The sequence below is a fragment of the Octodon degus genome, unplaced genomic scaffold (genome assembly GCF_000260255.1).
Source record: "Octodon degus isolate 3935 unplaced genomic scaffold, OctDeg1.0 scaffold00093, whole genome shotgun sequence".
In the NCBI taxonomy this organism is placed as follows: Eukaryota; Metazoa; Chordata; class Mammalia; order Rodentia; family Octodontidae; genus Octodon; species Octodon degus.
Window position 1 is genome coordinate 6,155,782 of NW_004524669.1, and position 10,798 is coordinate 6,166,579.

The 10,798-nt window shown below is 45.0% G+C and overlaps 1 pseudogene across 1 annotated transcript; it reads right to left on the reverse strand.

The window, feature by feature from the left end:
• Positions 1–9,136: 9,136 nt before the first annotated feature.
• LOC101592707 lies at positions 9,137–10,072 on the reverse strand (annotated as a pseudogene). The gene has a single exon (XR_001117222.2). The product of XR_001117222.2 is annotated as a eukaryotic translation initiation factor 4E type 2 pseudogene (transcript).
• Positions 10,073–10,798: the final 726 nt, after the last annotated feature.

Consider the following 10,798-nt stretch of genomic DNA (forward strand, 5'->3'; position numbering starts at 1 on the left):
AGAGAGAAAAGGCATGGCAATCAGTTCTAATGCTAGTGTACAAATTTAGATGAGAGATGCTAAAAGAGCAAGCTAAGACAATAGCACAGGCGTAGGAATGATTGGCCCGAGGTACCACCATTGTGGGAGTATAAACAGAACTTGGTCACTAGGAGACTTTGATGGGGCAGTGGTGGGGAAGCTGGCTAATGAGAGAACTGGGAGAAAAAGAAAAGAATCAAAGATGAGGAAGAGGCTTTCAGCATTGATGATTCATAGAATAGTGGTACCTGTCACAGGAAGAGAAAAGCTAGCAGAGGCTAGTTTTGGAAGGAATATAAATTACATTTTATATTCAGTTGGTTTGAGGTGCTGATGGAGCACCTACTGGGAAGATTTATCATTTCTTTGGAAGCAGAAGACTGGTAAGAATGTGGGCAGATCTGCAAGGGTAGATTCAGAACCCATTCAAAGAGAAGCAGTAATTAAAGCTGTGAAAATGGATAATTGAGAAGTGTCAGGAGGAGAAACTAAAAGGTTGAAGATGACCTTGGGAAAGGAGAGAGTACAGAGCAGAGCCGCCTTTCCTGATGTTACCAGCTCTGTACTTGTCCTTGAGAGGGGAAGTTAAATGACTTTAGAAACACAAAAGGCCTGTGCTCAGTCCTCTGCAATTTTTCTCAATTCTGAAGTCCTAATTTTGATCAGAAAAAGAATAGGCGGTGGTTTCACGCAAAAATTTTAGGTTATTTGACTAAAACGGATAGAGACCATCTGAGATTGCCTATTTACATTCTCAATTTTCAGCTTCTCAGAGAAGTAAAATGCTTGGGCAGTTCCGCTCAGGCTCCATGAAGGTGCTCATGCTTCAGCGCAAATCTACTTTGCACTCACTTCTGAGAGACTCAGAGCTTCAGTCTGGGAAGTCGGTGGGTGGGGTGGATGGTGATTTGCTCCTGAGCCAGACGCGGCACCTGACTTTTCCATGCCTCCCCACCCTTTTAACTTTTCATCCAGAGATCTCAAAGCTCTCAGCAAGCCTTGATCCTCCCTGGCCCCTGAGTCATCCTTTCTTCCATTTTCCCAGATGAGGAAGCCATGAAATACACGTGTGGAGATGAGTACTTGGTGGGTGGATGGGTGGGAGAGGTTGGAGGGACAGCCGTAAGGACCCAAGGGCCCCTTCCCATTCCCGGGTGGGGCAAGGGGAAGGCATCAAGGTGCCTCTAGGTAGCTCAGTTTCAGCTTGTCCTTTTGAGGTTGTTTTATGACTGAAGAGACTCGGATAAAGAGTTTGAGCTAGAGAAATTGAAGAACAAACAAGCCATAAAAGACGCCGATAAAATTTCGCCCGGCATAGAGTAGTCTTCGGAGCCACTCTCAAGAATCTAAAAGTGATCTCTCCAGATCCTTCTAATTAAGTCTCACAGCCTTCTGCAGGGATCAGAGCAGAGCCATGGTTAGTAAGAGAGAATTGAGAAAGATTTTCTTCTTTTCCCTCCTCTCTCAAGGACCCAGGTATTCAAACATTAAATTTGGAGGTTGAGTTAAGATTGAAGGGAGAAAGACAGAGGTATGATGGGAATTTCTGGCATTTTGTATAACCCCTTTCCATAGAGGAGTGCCTGAGTACATGGGTGGCAGCACAGGGGATGAAGACCCCGAAATGGAGAACATTGAGAGTGGAGATTAACTGCGTGGAAATGGGGAGGCCTGGCACTGTGGACATAGTGGGTCTGCATGCTGCTGGTCACAAGGTGAATCAGATACGATTCGCTAGACTCAGATGATAAATTCAGATGATGGCAGTCTGAGGGTGTGGGACATCTGAAGAGTGGATTCTGAAGACAAAGGGTCTGTGTTTTGGTACCAATAGATAAGTTTTGGCCAAGAGAAACTACGAGAGAGCAGGGACAAAGGATCAGAGGGGTGGCAAGATTGGTACTGGGGGGCAAGAGCATCTGTGTGAGACAAATGTGACGGATGACCTGAGAGGAAGTGTCAGCCCCAGTAAGTGGTCAGAGAGCCAGGGGTCAGCCTTTTCCCTGCAAACCAGCTATTTCTCTGTTCTTTGTTCCAAATGAATTGGTGTATTGGTCACAAAGAAAAATCTTACGAGCTGATATGACTTAGAGGTGGGAGGGAAAGAGTTGATGGGGGAGTGTGTGTGTAGGAGAGATGCAGAGACTGCCGGTTTCCATGGTGATAGCCGAAATCTTCATTTCTAGTCTCCTGATTTCTGCAGCATGTCAGGGGAAGCTGTAAGGGAAAAATGCTACCTTCTCATCTCAAATGAATCAATATCTGGTGTGGACTGAAGAGATTTGTGAGGGGAGGAGTCTTTAGTTGAGTTATCTCTTTTGTTATCTCTAGGTACGTTCAAGAACTTTATGGATGCATGGCTGCCGCAGAGAGCTTCTTCTTACCAAAGGAGTGGTCTGGGGCTCTGGGAAGGATCATCAAGCAGAACCATTGTAATGTGAATAGGACAGATAGGCCTTCTAACACCAGAGATTAAGTTTGGTACCCTATGGTCCAGTGATCTTCCTTCAGAAAATTCCAGTCACCGTCATGATGCTGATTTCTTACACACTGAATCTTTCTGGCTCCTTAGGGATCCTGCCTGCAGTTGCCTGCTGGTGGGCACAGGGAGCAGGCTCAGGGTGAAGAGGTTGATGATGAGTGGTAGCAAAGGTTAGTGGAAAGCCTGCTGCTATGGCCCAGTTACTAAGAAGTAAGACCTGGATATTGTAAAAATCCTGAGTGCCCAATTCTATCTACTTTCATTGTGAGGGCCACAGAGCTTTAGTGATTTGCAAAAAGCAAGCAAACAAACAAAAAGCCCCCCATCAAAATCCAAAAACACAGCACATCAAGGATTCAAACTTGATTCTTGTCCCAGAGGACCCTGACTTTTGCCCTAGTCATACCCGCTTGTAATCAGCTCTGAGTTGAGGTGGGTATCCAGATGCCCAGCACAATGAGATCATGTCTTAGGCACAGTGGCTCCTATGTGCTTCCCAAATTCCTTCCACTGGCCTGACTCGTCTAGTGACTTCAGAGTGAAGCAGTTGCCAAAGCTGGCTCCTCCATCCTTGGATATTTGCTACAGGATGTTTGCTGAACAAATATATATCCCTTGCTTGTCTGTGTTGTGCTAAGTTCTTTTTATTCATCAGATCCTTAGCATCCAATGTAGCTCCTGACATACAGGATTCTAGAGGAGTTACCTCCTCCAACAGGAGGCACCAAGTGTTGGGACTATGGGAGGGTTTGTGCTCTTGCACAATTTCCCAGCATCCTTCTCTGTGAGCCTGCTTTTTCTCTGTTTCCACTGGTGTACTGGTAGCTCCTAGTTCTGTGGTTGCCAGTGGCCACCCCCTAGTTCTGTGTCCCTCCAATGGCTGTTTTCCTTCTTCTGTATTACTGTGCTTCAATACCCTTCCCCAGTACACTTAACTCATTTATTTGTTTATACATACTTTGTGCTTGCCAGGCAGGCACTTGTGCCACTGAGCTATTTCCCTGGCCCCATATCTCCTTTTAGTTTCTTCTCAACTCTGTCTATTGCCCTGCAATGTTCCACAGCCTTTCCTTCCTATCTTTTGCTCCCAACTCTTTCTTTCAAAACATATTTATTGAGTACCTATTAAATGCCAGGCCCTTCGGGTAGCTCTGAGCTCAGATTCTCAGCTCTTGGAAGAAGTTTGAAGATCCAGTGAAGACACACAAATTCTAGAGCCTTTTGATACAGCTTGAACTCCACAAGTGGAGTTCCTTAGCCTCTTTTCCCAAAGTCCTCTTTCAGCTGTGACAAGTTGGATTGACTCATATACCCTGAGTGGTGAATTCCAGTGTTTCATAATTCCTGAAGATGGTCAAGTTCTTCACAGTGCCTAACCTTAGTTACTCTTGAAGTTCAGGCTATTCTTTGCCCTTAGTTTACTCACCCATACCCTTATCTTTTTCTGAAGTGAGCATCACTATAATGCTTTTTTCATATTCTGGGGTGTCTGTGAAGCTTGGTTGAAATAATTTTTGCAATAGTCTTATAGGTATGTTAGAAAAGATTCCCTCTTAGCTTTTCAGTTAAAAAATGTAGGAGAGGTATTTTTCTCCTATAAATAGAACAGCTCAGATGATAACTTTATTTTTTTTAAATTTATGTAGTTGGTACAGGGTCCCACTGTACAGCCTGCACAGCATGTGTTACCAGGGAGTGAACCCAGTCTATGTACTTGCCAGGCAGGCACTTAGACTGCTGAGCTATCTCCGTGGCCTCTCAGAAGATAACTTTAGAAAATTCTGAATTGCCTCAATCTTTAGTCTCTTTCTTTCTTTCTTTTTTTAGTCTCTTTCTTTCTTTCTTTCTTTCTTTCTTTCTTTCTTTTTTTTTTTTTTTTTTTTTTTTTTTTTTTTACCAGGGATTGAACTCAGGTCCTTGTGCTTGCCAGGCAAACACTTATTCTACTGAGCAATCTCCCCAGTCCCTAGTCTCTTTCTTATTCATTCATTATTTATAGAAGCCATTCTTTGATCTCTGTAGTCAGTAAGATCCAAGTCCCTTTAATAAAAAGTTTCTTGGAAAAAAGCAATGCCTTTCACTGTAGTAGTGGTAGAGACTGAAGGAAGGTTTCTGAAAGGAACTTTTAGCCGCCTAGGGTGAAAATGTCACAATGCATTATCACTAGAGATGGGAATTGCCAGAAGGACCCGGGAGGAGTCTGAGGATTACATGGGAGAGTGGTAGTGAAGCTTGATCCTGGATGATGGATTTCCAAGAGAAATTAAGAGTCTAACTAGGTTGTCTTGAGTCAGAAAATGTCATCAAGCCCTTCTCTTAGTAATGACTTAAGAGCAGCTGTCTTGATTCACTCCATTACCCACAGAGGGTGGAGGCAGAAAGCAAAGGCAGATGCTGCTTGGGGCTGACAACTTGCTGGATCTCAGGATGGGCAGCAATTTGGAGTCCTGGCTGTCTGGGCCCATCTTCTTGTGTCAGGGCATCACTCTGTTGCTTCTGCACTGCATGGATCCGCAGAACACGTTTCAGACAGCTGTTTGACTTTCCTGATTGTCCTTTCACCTCCGCCTGCCTCTAGTTACCTTCAGGAAAATGTTTTTGGTTCTCTTTTTAGTCCCTCATAAGCCTATTGAGAATTTCTTCCAGTTGTCTATGAGCTTTAGGCTCATTGTTTAAGGCAAGTTTATTTGTTTACAGCCTGGGCTTGGTAGAAACTTCTATACACTATGCTAATTTTCTATTGTTTGTAGGCCCTTTTCTAGCTACATGGGAGCTACATGTACCCCCATCCCCATGACTTTTATGTCCCTACTTAAAGCCAAGCTCTTGCTTGGCTTCTTGGGCTTCTTCATATAGCCATTATTTTCTTTTTGGGAACGCTTCCCACTCTGATAGTTGGTAGATTTTTTTTTTTTTTTTTTTTTTTTTTGTAGATTCTTTTCACAGTTTGTTTTCATTCTCTACTAGTTCAGCTCATTCTTTTTCTTCTGATGTCTTTGCAGAGCCAGAAAACAGCTGCATGTTCCCAAGGACTTGGCCTGGGCATTTTAAGAGCTTGCCTTCCCCCATCAGAACCAGCTCTTTCACCTGTGAGGAGACACACACATTGCCTGCAGAGTTGCTCCTAATGATACAGGATGAACAGGTTGGGCACAAAGGCACAACAGAAACCTATTTGTAATGTGGTTGTTTTTCTTTCAAATCCTTAAAAACATAAGCAACCTATATGGTGCTAGTGGGGAGAGGGAGGGACTGGGAGATGGTTCCAGAGTTTATCGTTACTCCAAGAAGCCCATTTTTCATCATGTGCTCAGCCTAGAGGAGGCTTAGTCCTTTTATATAGTGGTGCCGTCTTCTTCTGGCCTCTGCCTCCACTACAATTTTTTCTGTGGTAAAATATATATAAAACATAAAGTGTACCATTTTAACCATTTTGAGGTGTGCAGCTCAGTGACACTAAGTGCATTCACATTGTCACGCAAGCACCACCTCATCCATCTCCAGCATTTCTCATCTTCTCCAACTGCAAGTCTGTGCCCATTAAACACCAGCTCCCTTTTACCCTTTGCCGCCGTTCTTGGCACCCTTCCTCTATTATGATTTCACTCTGCTTCTTAAAGCACCATTCTGACCACAGAGGCTCTGTTTCCTTCATTAAATCTCGGCTTCTCGGACTGATACTCAAGACCCTCTCCACCAGGGCCTGCGGCCTCATTCCAACAAGCTTCTATCACTTGTCCGTTCAGAGTCTCTTTCTCTCAGAGTTCTGAGTCCCTGCCCTCACAGGAGTCACTTTCCCCTTCTGATCCTTTCTTTGTGTGTGTGGCCCTCCCCACACTTCCTCTCAGTCCAATTGGCCCATGCTTTCATATTCCTTTCCATTCTCATGTCCTAAAATGCCCCAGCCTCTATTATATGACCTCACCTTTTCCCAGACTATGTGTAGTATTCTGCCTGCTTGCTTTTTTACTGTTCTTATTTTATCTGTGTTTTATGTCCCTCTCAGATCAGAGACACCCTCAAGGCATCCACTGAATCTATTCCTAGTTCAGTGTGTTCTGTTCTAGAGCCTCACTACTTAGAGTATGGTGCAGCATCTAGTGGCATTAACATTACTCAGGCACACGTGAGAAATGCGGAACATGAGGTTCTGCCCCTGACCTGCTGAATAAGAATCTCATATTTAAAAAAAGAATTTGGTACAGGGTCTCAGTACGCTGCTCGGACTCATAGTGATCCCCAGTGTTGGGATTACAGGCATGCGCCGCCACACTGGGTGTTGGTGGTCCTCTCAGCGCACCCAGGATCGGGGCTGGTGTGACCTGGGTGCTGAGGATCGAACCCAGGTCCCTGTGTTTGCCTACGCAGGCACTTAGTCTGCTGAGCTATCTCGCTGGCCCTACGAATCTACATTTTAACATGACCTCCAGATGACTGGCATGTACATGAAAGTCTGAGAATCACTGCTGTAGGAGGGGTAATGGATGATTTATTTTGAAAGTGTTTATGAGTAAAAAGTAATATCTTCAGATTTCATTCATAGTGTGTGGATATTTTGGGGAAGGGGAAGACTGATATTTCATGGCTTTGGATATATGAATTTCTAACAGTATTGCCAGGAAAGCTGGGAATTGACTCTCTAAAGCCAAGAGGGTCTGGGATCAGTGTCCTCAAGGCAAAGGCTCAAGACTTACACAGCAACAAACTCCCTAGCTATCTGTCTTGCAAAAGGCCAAATAGAGGTAGAGCCCCTGGAAATGTACCGTCAGGTTGGCTCAAGGTGTTTCCCTGGAATTAAGCACCTTTTAGCCAAACAGACATTTGTCACTGAAGCCCAAGGGAGAAGCAGGACTCCAGTTCTCAAAATAACCTTCTAGTTTCTGTGTCCCTGGCTGGTGCTGATTCATCTTTTGTAGGAGGTTTGACTGTGGCTGGGAATGGCTGAGGAGCGGGTGTAATTCTCTCCTTCTTCCTCACCCCACTGAGAGGGAGTGAGGAGAGACACGAAGAGCGGAGACAGGGTGTGGGAGTCAAACCTGTTCTTCACATAGCAATCGTCTGGTCTCATTCTTTACTCTCACTCCAAGAAGTTGAGTCCAGAGCTGGGAATACTTGGAGCCAGTCTGCGTCTGCTTGGCTCACCGCCAGCCTACCCCTTTTCTGTTCCTTCCTCTGGGAATCCAGGGGAGCGGAGAATGTCTTCCCCTGTTCTCCCACTTCATGGTTAGAGCTGTGACGCACTGAGGCCAAAACTGTGAAGTGGGAGTTTGGATTCTTTAGCTAGTGTCTTGCCCTCCTCGGCTACCTTGAGGAGAGAATGTCGGGATCCACTTGCCTTATTGCTTTCGAGGGCAGGAAGGGATTATAAAGGAAATAAAAGGCAAAGTGTGAGCAAGCTGAGCTCCGTGGTCTATAAAGCAGGGAGGGAAAAAGTTGTAACTAAGAGATCTGTTTCCCCAAAGTTATGGGTAAAGATTACTCTGAATCCTTGCCACACTTTTCCAGGCCTCTAGGTCTCTGGATATTGTTATTTTGGAGGAGAGAAGTATTTTTTGGTTTCCTAGTGGTGATTTCTGAAGTGGAGGCCTCGCGTGCATCTCTTGTCACGTTCAGAGGTACTTACCCTTGGAAGCAGTCTCCTTTGAATTTTACCTCTAGCTGGTATCTAGTGCTTGAGTATTGCTGCATGACTGGAAATGGCAGGCTGAGGCCCAGGGACCTGGTGACAAGGACCAGGAATGGGGTCATAGCCTAGGTCTTTCAGAACATAGTTTCAGCATTTCATTCGTTTGAATCATATCATTCACTGCTCTTCTGGGGATGGCATGGATTGGTTATTATCACCAGAGCTGGTATAAAATACCAGCTGGCTCTTACTGTAGCATTTGGCTCAGTATTTGTGTCCTAAACGTGCTCATTGTTTTCTCGTCCGCCTTCCTGCAGGCAAGAGTGGACTCTCCTCTTCTTTCTATCTTAATGCCAATGTCAGTGTAGACTAGATGGTGAGGACAGAATCTAAGGAAATCACAACCTTTCTAGTTCGGAAGGCATCTGAGAGGTTGACTCCTTTGCAGTTAGTTCTTTTATGAAAGGAGTATATATTTATATATTTTTTAAAAACCTCCTTAACTTTTAGGCCAGGCTACATTGGTTCAGTTGCACAAAGTTCTGACAAAACTGTATGGCTGAGTCTATTCTGTCCTGAACATCTTTCTAGGAAAGACTCAGTATTTTGTACACTTGAAGGTAGGGGGGATATTGGTGACAAGAGGGAGATAGAGAAACATGAAAATTTAGCCAGGAGAAGCTTAGTAAGAATTATAATGAGTGTGTGTGCTATTTCTTCTCCAACACACTCCATAATTTTTATGACCAATTATTCCATTTGTAACAATGCTGAGATAAGGAGATTCCATCTCAGGCTCCATGGCGCATGCCAGGTACTCATGGGAGCTAGAAGACACAATTCCTTATACAAGAATTAGTTGGCCAGAGTGTTTCCACCAAGATTCAGCTCCACAGGGAAGAAAGAAAAGACTAAGAAGAAAATTATGAACAGCCAAGGTATATGAAGAGGATCAGGGAGAGAGGCAGCTTTATTTTTATTTATTTATTTATTTATTTTTTTTTAGTTTAGCACCGTTTATTTGTGATCTCAGCTGTGGTCGTAGCTGCTGTGAGTCAGCCTGTACTCAAAACATAACATGCTCTTCCATTCCTCTTGTCCAGCACAGAAGGGTCTTCCAGGAGGCACACCAACAGAACAAGGGACTCCGATGATGCCAGCTTCAATGATGGTGCCATCCAGAGAGGGAGAGGGTGATGGCACATTCAACCGCGGCTTCCAGAGGTTTGGAAAAAGGAGCCTTTGGGGGCCCAGCCTGCCTGGCATTTTGATGCTGTCGGTGTGAGTTTTGTATTTGGGAGGTAGGTTAAGCACGCGCCGAAGTGTGTCCCGGATTCGGGCTGTGGTTGCTTGGTCACTGGCAGTCTTATTCCATATGGAAATAATGTCCTCCTGGAAGCGGACAGAGACCACAGCCCCACAGATCTCCTCCCCAACCATGAACTGTTCTCCCAGCAAGGCCAGGATGAGATTCTCCCAGCACCGGGAGGCCAAGCCCTTCCACAGCCGAATGATCCATTTGCCACCATTTTTATTTGCATCATCCTCCCACATGGGTTTAATTCCTTCTTTGAAGAGATGGAAGTCACTGTGTCCTGTCAGGTCCCCAGGACGTACCATGTGGCTATAAAACCTCCAGAACTGCTCCACAGAGGCAAAGGTGCCGATCTGCTTGATATTCTGTTCATAGCTCTGTGAGCTGGTGGGACGGCCTGGGGTTCTCCTGGAGTACCAGAAAGTGTAGTTGTACTGCAAGGGATGTTCTGCCGGTCCAGGGACAACAGCCTTCCTCTTACTGCTGCTCTGACTCTTGTCTCGTTCTGTTTTTTCCTTCTCACCATCTTTCTGTGTGCTGTTTTCTTCATTCTGATCATGGTCTCCACTGTCATCATCTTTCAAGGCGTCGAATTTGTTGTTCATCCTCTCGCCGCCACTGTCGCCACTGCCTCATGGAGTAACTTCCGCTCTCGAGAGGCAGCTTTAAAATGAGGGAGAAGGCTGGCCAAATAGCTCAGTGGATTAAAGCTCCTGCTTAGGCAGGCACAGCGGCCAGGGTTCGATCCCAGGTGTGCTGTGCTGGCCCTGTCCCCAGGGCGCACTGAGATGGCAATTGAGACTGGGCATGGAGGCCCATACCTATAATCCCAGCTCTTTGGGAGGCTGATCACAGGCAGATCACTAGGAGTCTAATCTACATAGTGAGACCCTATACTAAAAAAATACAAAATAAATAAAAAGGAAAGTGAAGGAGAGATTAATGATTGACTCAGGATAGGTAAAAGACCTGTCTTCCAGTATGAGAATTTTGTGATCCAACATAGCTTCTAATGCTGTTATTAACATGTTACTAATAAACAGAGACAGTGATACTTTGATGTAAGAGATGGTGTTACTCCAAGCCACAAGGTAACAGTTTTCCCAGGAAAGGTTTAAGGACTCACTCAGGAAGGGCTTAGAGAAGTGTAGACAAAAAAAAAAAAAAAAAAAAGGCCCGGACTGGGGACAGAGCATGTTCCCTTTGGGACAGGTTGTCACCTTTTCTCAACTTTTGGACTGCAGAACGCAGCTGATCTCCTTGACAGAGCAGGTAATTGGTCTGTCTGGCCAGGAGGCAGGCAGGCGAAGGAATCACATCTAGTTTTTTTTCATGGGTTGGGCTGGAACATACC